Genomic DNA, 18382 nt, shown 5'->3' on the forward strand with positions numbered 1-18382 from the left:
TAGTTGGATTTGTGTAATACTTGAAGGAGGAAACTATTGCCAAAATATAGTTTAATAATAAAAAAAAATATTATTTATAAGGTTATGTCTATTTAATATGGATATATGGATATGATATGTCCTTATAATTTTTAATTGGTAGAATAATTTTTAAACTAATTAACAAAATTGAGTCATTATATAATTACGTTCGTGAAAATTAATGTAAAAATAATACCACTACATGATTGTTGTTAAGGTAGATATGGGAAATATGACGAGGTCACGTATAATTATTCTGCTATGCGTACATTTAGCAAAAAGAGAGGTAACTTAATAATTACACTTGATAATGCACTGCTGCACAAACACGCATTGCATTTCAAATTATTATTCTACCTTTGGTATAAAACGATTTTTTTTTATCATTAGAAATTGTCATCGCGTTTATTTTTGTAAAACCACCAAAAAAACTTACAGGTTTATAAGACACTTGCATTGCAACGTATTCCCAGTTCATTTAAGATATTCATTTATTGCGTTTCGTTACGTCACACATTCTGTCAAATAATTAAGGTCAAATTCAATTGTTGATAATTATTTGATAGATCAATGGTTATTATTAAAGTAACCTTGATTCGCATTTCAACTGAATTACCAACTTTAGTAATAATACAATTCCGTTGGGTTCTGTCATTTAGTGGAACGAATATTGTGTTATACTTGCAAATAATTGCGCTGTAGGAATGAGCAAAATTCACCGGCTTGCGAAGTTCTTTGACATTTACTAACACCTTCGACGTTTGCACAGATAGAAAAACTCGCATAAAAAAAATTATTAACCCATTTCTGTGGAATCCAACCGATCTATTATCCATGACATAACTTTAATATTTCACAGTTACTGTACATTTATTATTAACAGTAATTGAACCGAGCGCTTTCCACTTTTTGTGTAAAAAATAATTATTGATTACATGCTGTACTTAAAAATTACTACACAATTTCGCATTAAGTACGTTATAAAATGTAAAAGTCCTCTTATGTATAAATTCGCGTACCTAAAATATACAGAATACTAAGTTTTAAACCAATTAAAAACACGAAACGGGGCATCTCTGAATCACATAGACATTTTTCTCCGTTTACGTAAGCTGATTATCTTTAAGGATTTATAAAAACTTCCTAAAAATCAATAATGCACCCTCAAGTCATAAACTTGCACAGATACTTTATTTACAACAAGATGTTTAAAACCAGTGTAGTTTACATTTGTAACCAACACATCAGTCACATCTTGGGTCATTGACAAAATGCATCTGACGATTTTTAGCAGTATACAGGATGATTATAAAAAGATCATACATCGATTGATAGCCACTTATACTTTCGTTTAGTTTAGGATAAAATTATCTAGATTCAAGAGTTACTGTAAATGCATCAGCCAACAATGCTACATATCCACCCCACCGCCAAGACCTCAATATTATCCTAAAATTTTATTAGGTACATCCTAAACGAAACAAGTATACCTGTCGCAAATGTCAATCATAATCTAACTATCTTAAGTCTGAAAGCGGCAAATTCCTACTAAAGTGGCAGTTACAAATTTTCCAAAATCAACTTGATCTACGATCTTTTATAATCACGCTGTATAATACCTAATAATTACATTTCATAACAATTTTAGTCTGTATACATTTACGTTTACAGTTTAGCGAAATTAATTCATCTTACAACCCAAAAGACGACGGATTAGCGAGAGTTTGCTGTAAATAAATAGCAAAGCGTTTCATCTTCTCTATTAAATTTATCATTTCGTCAGATTAGGAAAAATATGTTAGGATATATAATTCTGAAACTTTATGTTTGCGTTTACGCAACGTGCGGCTGAAAATGATCTTCCTCGAAGGTACAGAATCACCTCTGGAAACAAAGGCTTCATGCTTATCTCGTTTAAAACGTTAACAGGTTGTCAATAAATGTCACATGCAGTATTTAGAGTAAAGATAATTTTGGTCAAGATCACTTTCGTCTTGGTGTACATGATAAACAGGTTATAAATGAATAACAAGTGAGAAAGTCAATCACAGTGGAAGGTTGGAGCAAATGGTGTAGCCTAAACAATCAAAATAATTTGAACCATCCACCAATAAATTCCCACCGCTACGTACAAAGGAGTTCAGTATGTCGTCAGTAATAAACACTTAATTGGTAGCAAATCCACAAAGTTTGCACCACGAGTTTTCACCGACTGTTACGTATACACATACTTATTTCTCAGTGAACTATTTTTGCGAAATGATATCGAAGTTAGAACGTTTTGTTGCCTTATGCAATTGTATGGGAAAATAAACACAACAGTTATCTTATCACGTTAAAACAAAAAAAAAGTTGATTATTATCTGAACGCGATTTGATTCAAGTTTGTCGTTATTTACTAGATCAACACTTACCTGCATTGTTTGTACTGATAATTTTGTTTATTTCAATTATATGTTTTATCTGCACTGGTAGAATGAATTTAACTTATTGTATATTTTTGTAGGAAACGAGGTAAGAAAAGTGTTTTTTTTATGATTTTTTTATTATGTATTTTGTAAAGGGTGAGATACATACATAATCTTAAAATAATAAAATTAAAATAAAAAATAAAAATAATAAATATCTAATACCACTGTTCTAGCAATCTAATTGGTGTTGCCATGTGGCGAATTTAGACTGCGGCTCCGTAAAGTCGAGTTGAAATTGATCTCTAATCACCAAAATGCATGTCAACGAAAACGAGCTTTCAGATACAATAATCACCATGTAATCTCAATTCCATGGATTATGTGACGTAGTTTTACCGGTCTGCCTTACATTCTTATCCTTAACCGGTGATATTTTTTCGCAAACAGTGGTAAATCATCAGTATTTGTTAGTCAAGTTGCAGTAAGATTATTTATTGCAAGTGTCATAACACAGTACAATTATTTTTCACAAACTTTAAGAGGCACGTTTTAGGGATTCGAATTCTAAATGGGTGTCACTTTAGAATTTAAGTCTTTTCCACACTGCGCAAGTCTTGTTCGGTGTACCCACACATTTTCGGATGGTATTTTTACAACATTGTTTACTTCCAAGGTAACACTAACACGTCCTAAACAATGCTTCCGACTGAAATTGTGTAGCATTTAACCCCCAATTAAAGTAAGCTGTTGTAAAAATATCACTCGAAATTTATGAGTATGTGCATTACTCGAAACAAGATTGCATAGTGTGTGAACGACACTTTAAACGCTTAAGATGATGAAATGGACTCTATATTTTACGATGACAGTATTTATGAATTCTGTCGTGGCATAAAGAAAAAACTGCTAAAGATACTGAGCCAGTGACTGACGATATTTTCTGCCAGTTGTTACCCAAATTTCCCCTATTTGTTGTTGTTAATAATCACTATAATCAGATGTACCAACTAATGTCTCAAAATCGTTCTCTTATTTTGCTAGTGTCAATCCACATAGTTGGAAGTACCACAATGCAAATCTTTAATCTTCTATTTTTCAATAAAATCATTCCGGTTTCATCCACGGATTAACATCGTGTGGTACCTGAGTCTCTGACAATGTATTAAAGCCATCGAAATCACAATCCTGTACACCTGTAAAATATAAATAAACATACATAAATAACCATTAAGTATCGCTAACTTGTTACACAATAATAATCAATAGATATTAAATGATCATTATTTTGTCATCAGCTTGATATCAGTATTAGATTTGATAGATATTTAACTACATGATAAAATACTTATATGTTGTGTTTACAAATATACAGGATGACACAAAAGCTCTGGTACATCACAACATAGTTGACGGAGAACAGTTAGTAAAAATTTTATTATACGTAATACATATTAATTTAGGAAACTGCAAAAGCGATTTGAATTGTAACGTTAATAGAGACGTTTTAAGTTACTTAGAGCCCCTTCGGTGTCTCGCATTAACAGAGTAATTTGGAGTACTAAAAATGTCCTCTTTAATTCGCGTTATCGGTTATACTGAAAAAAATGGCATAAAGTATTTCAATATACATATACCCTGTTGTGTCCATGGTTTTAACGAAGCTTTTCCGAACTTAAGTTTAGACGATTGTGAAGAGCATAAACAAGAGTACCACAGCAGTCCGTCGTATGGTCTGTTTTTCGATGCCAAAACATCGAAACTCTAGACAGCAGAACAGCGTTCTTGTCTTGCCATTCAAGCAGTTTCTGAGAATAAAAGTGTGACGTGCACAGCAAGGCGACGTTCGGTTCGTTTTTCTGTTGCAGATGAAATATTTTCCTTAAATTGCGGATCTGTACTTCATCCTCCGTAAACATAACAATAACAGAACAAATTGACACCACTCGTCACAATGTAACTAAACCATCCTTCCGTACCTTCCTATATACCCGCATAATCGCAGCTCGCGTGGTGTTGTGAAATCAGAAACATGTCAAAATTTGTTTAGACATGTTCTTACAAGTCATAAAGTACGCAATTATTTAAGTATTGAACATGAATGCTGTAAACCAAAAAAAAAATGGTCCAAAGTTATTTAGTCAGAACTTCCCTCGTCCATGAATAACAGTCGAACAAATGCAGATTCGAAAAATTATAAAATGTTATTTTATTTTTTATGATAACCTCCACGAGTTAAGATAAAACTATGTGTAGACTGTTAAACTAAGGCAAAGGAGAATGTTATGTGTATGATTCATCTAAGTTTTCCATAACGAAGTTTTGTTATCAGGTCATCAACATTTTGACAAGGCTACTTGTGTCAATTTGAATAGGTACAGTGTAATACTCATAATAACAGTACTGTATTCTCACAAACCATAAGTACAGCAGTATGTTATCTTATAAAATTTAAATGACTTACCTTTACTTAAAAACATTTTTCGGGGCCATCATCAGTTTGTTGGTAGAGATAATTAGACAAATTTTGATTTGCGTTTTACGATCTATCTACACGATATTCCTAAAATACATACATATAATTTTAATACAATGGGAAACCTACTTTTTCGTGCTCCAGAGGCCATGAAACGTTGAAATAACAAGCAAAGTGGGATAACCCTATTACGATACTTCTCTCGTTTACGCTCAGGATGTAAAATGTTGTCAAATTGTGTGTTCCCTCTCCCCTAAAGTACATCAAACTAGTCCAGTTTCGTAGATGAGTTAATAATAATTAATAAAATTTAATTTTGCGAATTTTATTCATTAATAACAATCCATATTATGTGTTAACTGTTAAACTACGGGTAAAGAAACCGAATATGCGTATGTTTCAATAAGTTTTAGCAAGTACACGTATATTAATTTGGATAGATAACGTGTAATACTACCAAGAGTACTATATAGCTAAAATTTCGAGAAATTCTCTGGTTTTTTGTCCAAAAATATAGACGTCTACTCAAAATATTATGACGAATTCATAAAAATAAATATGTTATTTTATAAAATTTAAAAGCATTTAGGAAGAAAAATTTTAAGATGACGTCATCGAATTCCATCTAAACAATGTTCGTAACATGGGTATATGTAAACTGTGGTGCAACAAAGCCACTAATCTTAACCAGCCTACGTTGTACATTTTTATACAAAGTTTAATACCTCCGATAATAAAATCAGGTACCAACCCTTAGTCGACTCACTCGTTTATCTAAATACATTTTTACTTTCCGAAAGTAAGCTATGCAAGAATTATAATAGGTTAAATGGCTACTTTCATGTTTTCTAGACGTTTCATGACCCCTAAAATACGAAGGTCCCCCGTTGGTCTATCTATCGTCTATTGTCTGTCGATTTTTATTACAGACAGGAAATCTCAGTCCAGAGACCTACTAGACCGACTGTTATCAAGGAATATCATGTAGTTGATAAAACACTGACCAAATTTTGTATAACCACTCCACTAATAATTAAATGACGGAAAGGGAAATTTGTTGATAGTAACTCCTATTTACATTTTATAAAATAACATGCACACCTATACATCTGATTTATGACTCCGCATCAAGATTTTCGAAAAAAAAAATTCCACCATAACATTTTACATAGTGTAGGTAATCTATGTGGCTCTACCGTAAAAATGTTGTATGCATTACTAACTCAAAGGTCACTGCTTCGGTTGACTCACGATCACGAGTCACAATTTTTTTTATCATTTTAAGTACGATTCAGCCCACTTTCTAGAAAGTTTGAGAATACTATAATGCTGTGCCCACCTATACTTAATATAATGAAATAAAAATTATTATAATAATAGCTACTTATCCAAAATAGTATTCAGAACGTATAATTTTTTTCTCCTCTGTTTTGAGGATACAAAATCATTCAAATTCTTCCGTTTATTCCAGTTAACCTTGGTACGTGCTTAATAGTCGCATTTTTACTTCCCCAGCGTAAGTTAAGGAAGTAGTAATCGAGTCCATCGGACAAATTGCCATTTTAATATTTTCTCGACGTGTCATGACTTCTAGAGTACGAAAAAAGTTGTCTCCTGTTTCCGTCTGTCTGTTTAGCGTCTATATCCGTTTTTATTAAATACGTAATCTCCGAAACTACCGGACAGTTTGTTGTTAAATTTTGTTAACCGCTAACTAAAATTTGGCTAATCATCCCCACCACCAATGAGATGACGTCGTCTTCAAAATTCATAGTAGTATTTTTTTTTTAATTTTATAAAATAAGATATTCCTGCACTTGAGGTGTGTGAATCGGTACCGAATTTTCACCCTAGATACCCAGATTTTCGAAAAAAAAAAATCAAAACTGCATAACAATATTTTACAATTTAACTTTGAAACTGCAAAACCGAATGCTCTGAGATCTTGTAAATATTTTAAGGTTATCGTAATCAAAAGTTATTCGTTTATTTCCTCCCAAAACATTGATGACGTCCATCATTTCAAAATTTTGCCGAATAAATCCTCTCTCAAATATGCAAAACCTTATGACTGTATACGCACTTAGTTCTTTATAATTGCTTATGCAGGATGACTCAAAAAATTAATGAAAGAGTCAATTTATTTTATTGATTAAATCAGGAACTGCACAACCGAACGCATGGTAAATTTTTAATCAAAATATATTTGTTTATCCTCTTCAAAAAAATGGTGAAAATTTTGCCGAATAAATCCTATCCAAAAAGTCCAAAATATGATGAGTCTATACTTGTGATTTATCACTGCATTAAGTTTTTATATTCCTCATACAGGGTGACTCATAAAAATTGAAATAAATAATGAATGAGTCAATTTATTTTATTGATTAAATCGGGAACGGCTCACTCCATTCTGCCGAAAATTTGGGAATACAATACTGTTACCATTAGTATTACACTGCACCTATTCAAACTGCATCTTTGCAAAAATATTGATGAGGTCATCACAAAATTTTCTTAATGAAAAACTCATTTGAAACGTTTACTGATGTGTATATCTATATTTTAATTTCTAAAAGTTCTCATTAAAAAAAAATAAAATTCGTGTAATCAAATTTTATAATTTTTCGAAAAAGCTGGATTTGTTCTACTGTACCTACTTCGATGACTAAGGAACTTCTGTTTAACTAATTTAAGGCCATTTTTTTATATTTCCCGATGATACAAGTAAAATTATTCATTTCACGTTATAATAAAATCTTTTCCAATATTAGTACTAACACAAGCTTTTCCAGTTCTACTTAAATGTACAATTTTTTGAGAAGGAATGACGAATCCTACGTAGATTTTAAACACTAGTACATACTGAACAAGTAACGGTTACCTTACCACTGCAGTTTTTCTCAGGCCCTGTGAAAAATCCACCACAGTTTAAATGTAGGGAATATAAAAATTCACAACAACCAGTCCAATAGTTTCAAACATTATCTATCTGGTAAAATTGCCAACAGACTACAAACAGACGACGTATGACAGAACGAGGGAAACGGGAAACCTATGTTTTTATACACAAGATGTTATGAAACGTTAAAAAAACAATACTTCTTCAGCTTTTATACTCGGAAAGTAAAAATACGTTTTACGTCAAATTTTTAAGAGTGAACTGTATTGACAATTTCTCATGACGGGATAGTAGAAACACAAATTGAAAAATACGTACGATGCACATTTTAAAGTATAAGAAAAGACCTTTATGACTGCCATTCTCTGCTGAACTAGAAGTGCTGCGATGCCGCTGTTATGAATGTTATGATTTCTCAAAGTACCTATTTAGGTGTTCTCTGGTAGACTTTTGATAGTATAATTTGTTTTTAATAGTTTGAATTTGAACACTCATTTGAAATAAATTCCTTATAAAATCTTTAGCACAAATTAGTACCGCGTGATCAGCAATGACTCAGTCTGTTGGTAATCCTGGATTTTTAGTTGAAATTGGTATCATGTTTTCTATAATTTCCGGTTCTCAACTGTCAAGATTGACCGATTGTTGACATTTTTAATTGCAAAATGTATCCAAAACATAACCTAAATTTATCGCATGTCATGATCACCACGACTGACATCTATCCAGAGATATGTAAAAGACTAGATACAGATATTTAATGTTCTCGTGGACATACGTTAAAGCCCAAGATGTCAGTGTACGTTTATATCTCCCTCTTTTTCTCTAGCACGTACAATGGTAACCCGATATCTGAAGGTCTCGCTCTGTACGGCGCAACCAATCAGTTGGCGCAACGTTTGTCGTTGATGCCGTTCTTGTGTTTGTGCCGGTCCCTGTCAGACCAATCAGACTGTGGGTGGTTATGATTATTTATAATTGCCGCCATCAGAACGGGCCAATAACAAGACAACCACCTTTTAGAGAGTGATGGATGTAGCCTACACTTGGCAATCCATAGTACTGGTGCTGATATAGAAAAGGATAGGCGACACAAAGTATTGCTACTCTTAGATCATAGATGTTGGCCCTAGATCGGGAAAGCTATAACCGCATCTGTCTTTTACATATCTCTGCATCTATCACAATCACACGATTACTTCCGCTATACCAACATAAACGCAAGAAAAGTTCACATTTCTGTTTAAAAAGTACTGCCAACAGACCCAGTCATTTCTGATCACGCGGTACGTTCGAAAATTTAATGGCTTCCTAATGATTTTTCATCCGTTTCAGTTCTTCTAACACTGAAAAGAACGCAGACAATTTATGCACATGTTCTGTAATTTTTTTTCTCATCTGTCGATTATTTATTCCGTAATGAAAACAGAATACGTGTAAAATATTAAATTAATTAAAAAAAAAAAACGAGCACGCAAGAAATTACCTTGAGAATTGAATATTGTGGCATTTTTATCATTAAAAGAAATATTACGTTTTACACGTCGATCTTAATAGTAGCAATGTTATGTAAAGAAAATAAATCCTGTAATGCCCGAGCTCGTTTGAAAATTCGATCTTCACCGGGTCAGTCGTTGCGAATCATGGGGCAAAATACCACAAATGAGTCCCAGTGACTGCGCTGGCGCCGCTTCCAGCCCGCCGTAACGCAAACCGTAAACCGTAAACGTCAGTTAGGCGAAAACAGTCGGGTTGGTGGTGTTCAACGTACAAGCCTGCGTCCAATTAAATCGTGCATCTTCTTTTCTTCACCCGAAACGTCAAACAAGTGTCACACGTGACGTCGAAACAAAATCAAAACATATGTTTTCGAAAAATTGATAGAAAAGTGCGGGCGCGACATACTTCTTTCGACAAAATTTAGGTTATGTGTGTCGGTGAAATCCTCTGAAATGCACCTGGCGTTGTACGTTGTTGCTGTCTCAGCTAAGGAAACAGAAGTCGTCTGGTCGAGCAATTGAGGAGAGGCTTTATTGGCAAGTTCAAAGTTCTTCTACCCTTTGTTGGAGCAGTGCTGTATGAGAATTACTTCCACATCACTTACCGTTCAACTATGACTAGTTGACAACCAGTCCGGATTTATTAGGTGGGTTGTTGGGGGCTCACTTGTCACCGGTTAGCTAATATGTGGTTACACAAGGTCGCGACTGTTATTAAACAACATATTTTCTGTTACTTCATCGAAATCTGGGTTAATACTTCGGTAGCAGGTTCGGTTTTTCTGATTGTTTTTTCTTTCTTTGTTTTTATCGAGATTAAAAAGAATACTATTCGTGTTTGTAAATGTTTCAGACAACTTAATTAGTTTCTATTGTTTAATGTATTGATAATATTCAGCACAACAGAGCCGTGTTGTGTGCATTTACTCATGCCGATGCATACCTTTTAAATTAAATGAAAGACCACGTGATTTAAAATGGCGCTGACATGTCTGAACATCGTATTCATTCACTCGTAAACTACTATGACGCACACTTTTTTTTGTTAAACATGTTTGCGAAATAATAAGAACCAGCCTTGTAATTATCTACGTAAAACTAAATTTTGGAATGACAAAACAAGTAAGTGTGATTGACTTTCGCACGGCAGTGTAAATTCGTGGTGTCAGATTTTATAAACATTCCTTAAGAAAACGACATTTTATTAATTTTCGTATCAAATACAATATAATACAAGACGGTAGAACAGATTTCGAATAGAACATGTGAACTGTGTGAAAATGACTTCATTACCAACAGTAATAAGTAATTTTGAAAAAAATTCCCACGAGGCCTTTAATAGATTACATTGGAAAATCTTCTATTTTATTACACAACGCAATTTTCTGACTATTCATTTTCCTTAGATTACTTATTTTTGTTAACAAAACGAAGGTAATTTGCTCCACAGCAAGAGGCCACTATCTGGAAATTAACAGTAACATCGAAGATCGTTCAGACCCGTCATCAATAAATTAAAAGACACTAACAGACCTTTGTGAAAAAAAAATATTTGCACGTCCGTTCTTCCCTTACAAATAACGTATGATCAACAAGTTTTCAAATCAGGGTAGGCTATGCATATATTTTTCATTTTTGGTATTATTTATTTTTTAACTAGCCAACTAAATTTAAAAAAGTGGTGAATTTTTTAACCACGAGGTTGGTAACGATGTTAGTAAGTTTTATGTCACTTTGTTCTTTTTAAAATCCTGCGTCAAAATAATCGCGTGTTTTTGAAATGGCTGTCTAAAGTACTTTGGAGTAAAATTCTAGACAATTCAAAAGCTATTGACTTGCCATTTGCAGCAAAAACCTGGTTATGAGTATCCATTGTCATTCCTTTCTGGACATGAATAGTCGAAATAATGGCTGATATGCATAAAGTTTAGTAAATACTTTATACTGAAATTTCCAAGTCAAGTATTTGCTTTCGTTTGAGTAAAAGTAAGGTTCAACTTACAAATACAACATACTTAATGCTAACTATTTCAAAAATTTTCTAGTCTTTATACATAAAAAAAAAATTTACTTGAAGTCACAAAAGTTTTTCAAGCTGCTTTTTAGTAAACTTTCATAATTTAACCATTTAAATAAAATTAAATTGTGGGTATCGTTGATGATTTTTAGAAAAAGCGACGGTTGCGGTTTTCAGATTTTATTTAGTTCCCTACTGTTTGAGAGTGTGAGGAAGAAGAAGAACGAAGGGTGTTTGAATGGTCGACAGGTAGGCTCGGTTTCGAAGAGGTGGAAGTAGGTAAAGAAAGAGTTTAGAAAATTCTAGAAACGGGAAAAGAAAGTATGTAGGAGCGTAGGGCAAGTAGACGAAAGATAATCCGTATTTACAAAGATTATGAATGGGCTCAGGTAGAACACCTGATTTTGTGAGAACGGTTGTTTCTAAAAAATCATCGTGCTAGGAGACTCAGGTTTTATGGTATTTCCCCTCGACTAATATCACCTTATAGACATCCAAAAAACCCTGTGGAAGAATATTTTGACCTGTACACAAAAGAAATCGAGTCGCCATCGAAAGATGTTTTGGACAATTAATAAAACGCTTTCCAATTTTAATCAATGATATCATAGCTCATTTGCACAGGATGTCAAACATAACAGTTTCATGTTTTTTATTGTGCATATCTCCAAATTTTTAAATGATAAAAATAACTTTTCTAAGATTTTGCCTGAAAGAAATTGTCGGAAACAATGAAAAAGATAATAAAATTCTAGGCATACAGCGTTGGCGCGAATTTTATTCGCACTACAAATAGTGTGATTAGAGTACTTTAAGGATCCATTAATAAACTTTTCTACATCTTTATTGTTGCTGCTGTGATAGCACGAGCTAAGTCATTTGTTGATAAAAAGTTTTGTTTTATCCGTTTCCGGTAGAGATTAAACTGTCTTTTTTATTGATGGTGGCATTTATCTTCTTCAATGATTCCGCCAAATGTTGCACCTGATGATATGTATTATAACCATTGGAATTCTGTGTAAAGCCGGAATTTCTCTTTCTTGCGATCATCCACCAGATTTATTAGAAACCGATTCTTCCCAGGTCTTAAGAACAATTTTCTTGTGTCCCGTTCGTTTACCATCTGCTTTTTGTTTTAATTCCGTTTTCACGTTGTGTATTTTCTTCAACGAGGTTTTGCTACCTGGTATACCTTCCTTAAAATTTGTCATGTATTCTTTCGAAATGTTTTTTAAAGCTTCTTTTTCCTGTTTCTTATATTTGTCGTCTGTGGTTGTTTAACAAAACGAATCATTTTTTACAGAATGTTGTCAATTTTTCTTTCTTATTTTTTTCCAAAAAGTGAAGAATTTCAAATGCATATTGTCTTCTGGATGATTTAATTTTATGGAAGACAGTAGTTGTCCGACTTGTGGCAACGAGTATTTACTGGAAAAACCAGAAGTATTTACTTAGTATTAAAAGTATAAGATTATGCATATGAATTTCAGTAAGTACTTCTACTTTTAGTATTTACTGGTAAGTATTTGCATTTACTTAAAGTTGTTACTTTTTAGTAAATACTTAATTGTATGTATATCAGCCAATATTTTAGTTTTAATGTTGTAAGAAACGTGGATGGGGATACATTCTCTGTTTTCATCAAGGTTAAGTTCCTTTCATGGATTCTACAAGGGGTTCAGTTTGTGTTGGGAAAATGGCAGCTTGAAGAGTATTGGTACTCACAGCTGGGGCCATTAAACCAGGAAGCTTCTTTTGTTGATATGCTTTTTAATGTGGACTAAAAACCTAGAGTCTGCTCTATCTACACTTTGAATAATATCTAATCGATAGTTAATTGTAGAAATTTACGAACGTCAACTGCCAAATGGTTTTTCTTATTGTGCGTCTACAATAATATTAAACCAGTGAACCTGCCAAACGTCAATGTCAACAAATCAAAGAAAATGGAAAGCGAAGATTCAAATGATTTAATGTCGGAACAGACAACTCTCTGTCTCTAGACAACCATAATTTATGAATCTGAAAACAAACTTAATGTTACCTAGTCGAAATTTGATTTGACAAGGTTGAATTTTGACGCACCAGGTTTAATCAAGGAAATGAAAAATATATTCATAACCTACCCCAATCTGAAAACTTTTTGATCGCCCGTCTTCTCCTCCCCTGGTCTCGCTACATATGATCTTGTAACAATTGGAAACAATTAAGCGTCGACATCTGGACCAATCTAAGCATTCGCTATTTCCAATCAAGATATTATTAATTCTTATTAAAATTCAAATCAAGCTTGTCGATTTGTCTGTTATTTTCCAAGTTAAAATTGGCCGATGTAACTCCTTAACTGATATAAGCTGTAATTTACTGTGAAAATGTCTTCGTCACAATTATTCATTTAATTATTATAGCGTCTGATTTTCTAAAAACATTGGAACGAAATAATACAAGTGTATGGAAACGTCACCCATATCAGTTTTTTATTCACCTGTACAGCTTCAATTTAATATTTACAAACACTGGCTTATCAAAGAGGTGTAGAAAGTCTTAGTTGCTCAATTTATCAGAATTTTAGAATTAGCGTGCAATCAGTTGGCATTCCTTGTATTAACAAATCCGTTTATCAAAATACACAAGGTGTATTTGCTTACAGTACTTGAAAATTGGTTCCAATTTGTTTAGACAGAACTTGCCATATCTATGAAAAACAATGAATTCTCCATTTAATACATTTATTTTTTTTATTTAATACATGTGGAAATTGCAAGGTTATGGTTTTGGGATTATCAAGAAAATTAAATGGATCACTTTCAAAATAATAAAAACATAGATGGAATATTTGAGTACTTATGAGAAAACTGAAAACTACTAAAGATTTTATTTTTGCAAGAGGAAAAAATGAGTACCAAAACTGCCATATTAATATCAATCAAAATTACTATTCATTTGTGTACAGAGTTATCAAAATCTATACGAAAACACATGGTCAATGAATTAGTCTTTAATTTTTTACGCTCAATTACCGTAATTAAAGTTATCTAATGCGAGAAATGTCTCTGAACGTGTTACACCGAACGTCTCATATTTTATGCAAGAGATAAATTTCGGTTAATCGTAGGAATATCGACATGCGATAAAAACCAAATAAATGAGAATTTGATAGCTACATACTCGTATATGTATAACAATGCCGTCAAAAGTTTTAGAGCGGAACTGCCGTGCTCAGTATTTTATTCATAAATTTAACTGTACTTTTCAATAATCAAAAGTACCAACTATTGTCTGTACAAAAATATTTTTAAATATCATTAACAGTGCGTTATTACTTTAGTTTTTCCACAATAAAAATGTAATTATCATCACAGGCGTGCTGTGTACTTTTTCAATTATTTAGTAATTTGGTGGTTTGTAGGCAACCTTTGGTTTTCCCATACTTGTAAATCTATTGCAAAAGTGGCGGTAAGCTTTAAGGCAAATTTTCACAACAATAATCGTCAACGTAAATTCCCGGCCTTAAGGTTTGCAATCCATGTCCTGCATGCCTTTGGATTACTCCGCGGCATTCACCTTCTGATGATAAATAATAAACGATAAGCAGTGTGAAAGTTCTTGAGTATTTTTTCATGGAATTTTATCCTGCTTTTTGAGTTTTTTTACAGGATAATGCTTACACCCTGAAAATTATATTCGAAAACGTGCAACGATTGTACGAAAATCAAGACAAAAATTTTCAGCAAGTGGGGATGAGTTTTATCCTGCGTGGTACAAAAAACGTTCATTTAATAGTTGGTGAAAAGACATCAAATGTCACTAATTCGATATGTTATAGGAGCACTGTAGCCACTGGACATTTAAAAAAAAAAGAAAAAAGCGAAAAAAATTTAGTGGAATTTAAATTGTCTTTATTGATCTTTATGTATTTCATTCAAAATCAATTAGTTAAATAAAAGTTACGAGAATGTCGACATTTTGTGCAATTATCATAAAAATTTTCTGTGACGTCAGTTCCGACCTTAACGTAGTAATTAGTAGAGTTTAAACTATTTACACTGATATAAATATGATTATAGTTTGGTTTATTTTATCTTATATGTATTATGTTTTGTAAGTGGCTTTGTTTTCATAGCACAGGTTAAGCATGTAACTTTTTTAAAAGTTAACATAGTTCGTGAAATAATGAATATCGTGTGTAACATACGTTTATCAATCGAAATCACAATATAAACATGTCTGCAGATCAATAAATATCGAAAACTTTTATGTCACCAGTTTTATAGTGCTGAAGTAATGGTAATGCATTAAAGGAACAAAGAAAAAAAATGTCATGCTAGGTTTTGTGTGTCTGCAGTTTTGCTTGTGTGTTTACTGGCTATTATTCTATGTGTATTCAAGAAACTAATTATAGCGTGCGTTCGGCATTTTTGTAAAGTTGCAACCAATGTATGTATGTATGTATGTGTTTGTCAATTGATGTTGAACAAACAAGAAAGTTTAATTTTCAAAAGCAATTTGTGTAGTTTACTTACAATAAATAAACACTCGAGTTTCAGTAGCATCGACACAGTAGTGTAAATACCGCCGAAATCACGAACGTGTCATTTTACAGTGCGATTAGTTTAGAACATATTCCTTTTAAGTGCATGTTTTTAACAACACATCGACTTAAGAGAAGTTTAACGATTTGTTTAATAAACAGATATGGTGTTCGTTTAGCGATCTTGATAAGTAAGAATAAATACAACACAAATGGAATGGCTGCTCTAAAAACCTGGCTCGTGCGCATGTAATCTGCATATCCAATACATTTCAAAGTATATGTACACGCCAGTGTTTCTGCTATTTTCATAATTTTCAATTTTAGGATAGTTGCAATATGGCATTGCGATTCAGAAAGTTAATTTCGGAAGATTCCAGACCTACTCAGGCACTTTTTGGTCATGAACATTACAGCAGCTTTTTACAGAGAAAATAACTGTTAAGTTTTTATTAATTGTACAGTGATGCTGAGATACTTATAAACAAATTTGGTTTTGTCATGAGTTTAACGTGGAACAATACAAATTGTTACACTTTTCTTTCGTATCCATTTCTTGTTCAGTCGTAGACATTGAACTCAAATTGGTCACCTACATCGAATCCTAGTAACTACGTGAGATGGTATTCTGGCCCACGAGAACGGTGTTTTTTAAGAGTTAAAAAATTAAGTACATACTTGAGCTACATGTACAGTGCTCGGGTAGAGATTGGCATTTAAATGTTTAGATATATTTAAATACGTCGACAAATGACAGAAGCGTGATCATGTTAAAACATTTTCTCATACAGATTTCTTAAATAAATACGTTTTTTAATAAATAGATTAAAAACACGTATAACGTTTATTTCCCCTATAATACCGAAAATACAGAATTACAAAAACTGTGAACGCGTTTTGCCAACCACGTTGGAATTATGTAGACAATACTAACCTAAAGTGGAATTAAACTATGTTAGCTTATACCCTATGTATTCAGACAGAAAATCCAAAAAAGACGTTTTTGGCCGCAATCCTTCTTGCACCTTCAGTAACAAAAGGCTAGAAAAATTATTCGGTGAAGTCGGTGTCTATTAATGTTATTCAAAGTCTTCTCGGAAACCCTAAGGGTAAAGTAGGGCCTACTGAAAAGTCAGGGATTTATGAATAAATTGTAAAGATTGTAATTAAAAATGTATTGGGCAAACAAAAAGGTCAATCATCATGCGATTCAAAGAACACATGGCCCACCTCAAATTCGGAAGGTTAGAAAATCGAGTGTTACGCATCATAATTTGAAGAATAAACACGAAATAGACGTGAATTTATTAAAATTAATTTAAGTCTGTCGATCATTGTAAAATTCACAAAAGTTAGAAAGATTTAAAATAAAAAATCATCTAGTGAATGCAGTTCGTGGGCCCATCCCATAAAAATTTTGGTGGTGATGGATAGACAAATTTTGGTTAGCGATATATCAGATCGATAACAACATGAAAATATGTAATAAATTTCAAAGAAACTTGCTTAGTAATTTGCAAAACAAATTGTAAAACTTTTGTGTTTTTTTTCCAAAAAGCTGAAAAGATGATTTCCTAAATTTTTGCCCTAGTTGGCCATGGCACTTATGTCAGTCATTTGAATTGCACTATGCGTCATGGCCAACTGGAATAGAAATTTAAAAAATCACTTGGTGTATTACACATTTTGGATAGGATTTATGTAACAAAATTTTGAGATGACGTCTTCAAGTCTTTGGAAGGAATACATACATACATCGATATTAATTGGCGCTTTACAAAGTATACAATAATTTTAAGGCTGATTCAAAATTTCAGAGCAGTCGATTTTGTGTCTTCTAAGATAAATTTTTCGAATTTTCTTGTATAATTTGAATTGTTTTCCAAAATATAGTCAGTTAAGGTAAAAAATCAAAACGGATTAATAACTCACAAGTATAAAACCATATTAGTTTATAAAATTTTGAAAGTCTTAAAATACGGCTGAAATGCGGCAGCAATCAGTCGAGTAGTTTCGGAGTGTCTAATAAAATAGACAGACAAACGGAAACGGGACAACGACATTTTCGTATCTTACAAAGCGGTAGTAAACACCTAGTCAATGAGGCTTGCCCTTTTGGCGGCATTGATATTGCGTTTGCAGGATTATATATTGAAAAGCTTTAGATTGATTTATACTACTGAATTAAAATGAGACCCTTTCTCACACAGCACACTCAATAAAGTAGCTCCTAAGAAGTCGGTCCAGAACGACAGTGGAACATAGAATCTGAAGATATATTATTAATTGTTTGTTATGTTTATCTTAAAGTGTCGTTATTCACATTATTCCTACGTTTTGTAACCATTCATAATAAAATATTCCTTATCAAAAGAGAGATCATTATGACACTTAATTACACATTTTCCAAAACAATGTTTATTTGTTATGTGAAAACGATGAAACTTTTGTCATTTTTGAAAGTGAAAATCCCTTGGGCGCACCTCGCACACAATTTTGAAGTGAATGAGTCTGCTCCGTCAGCCTTCGAG

General features: G+C 32.7%; 1 protein-coding gene across 13 annotated transcripts in view; it reads left to right on the forward strand.

Moving 5' to 3' along the window:
* The window catches only part of LOC135134864 (phosphatidylcholine:ceramide cholinephosphotransferase 2-like), an 82233-nt gene that overhangs the window by 47837 nt on the left and 16014 nt on the right, over positions 1-18382 (forward strand). Inside the window, exon 1 of one of the 13 annotated variants that reach the window (XM_064063733.1) lies at positions 9531-9950. The exons of 11 other annotated variants lie outside the window; for them this stretch is intronic. The gene's annotated coding sequence lies outside the window, so the exon portion shown is untranslated. Of the gene's footprint in view, positions 1-9530; positions 9951-18382 lie in introns of those variants that run through there. One more of the 13 variants, XM_064063735.1, reaches the window with a different exon arrangement.

Source organism: Zophobas morio, unplaced genomic scaffold (assembly GCF_036711695.1).
Source record: "Zophobas morio isolate AGI-343-1 ecotype UQ-CSIRO unplaced genomic scaffold, CSIRO_AGI_Zmor_V1 ptg000024l, whole genome shotgun sequence".
In the NCBI taxonomy this organism is placed as follows: Eukaryota; Metazoa; Arthropoda; class Insecta; order Coleoptera; family Tenebrionidae; genus Zophobas; species Zophobas morio.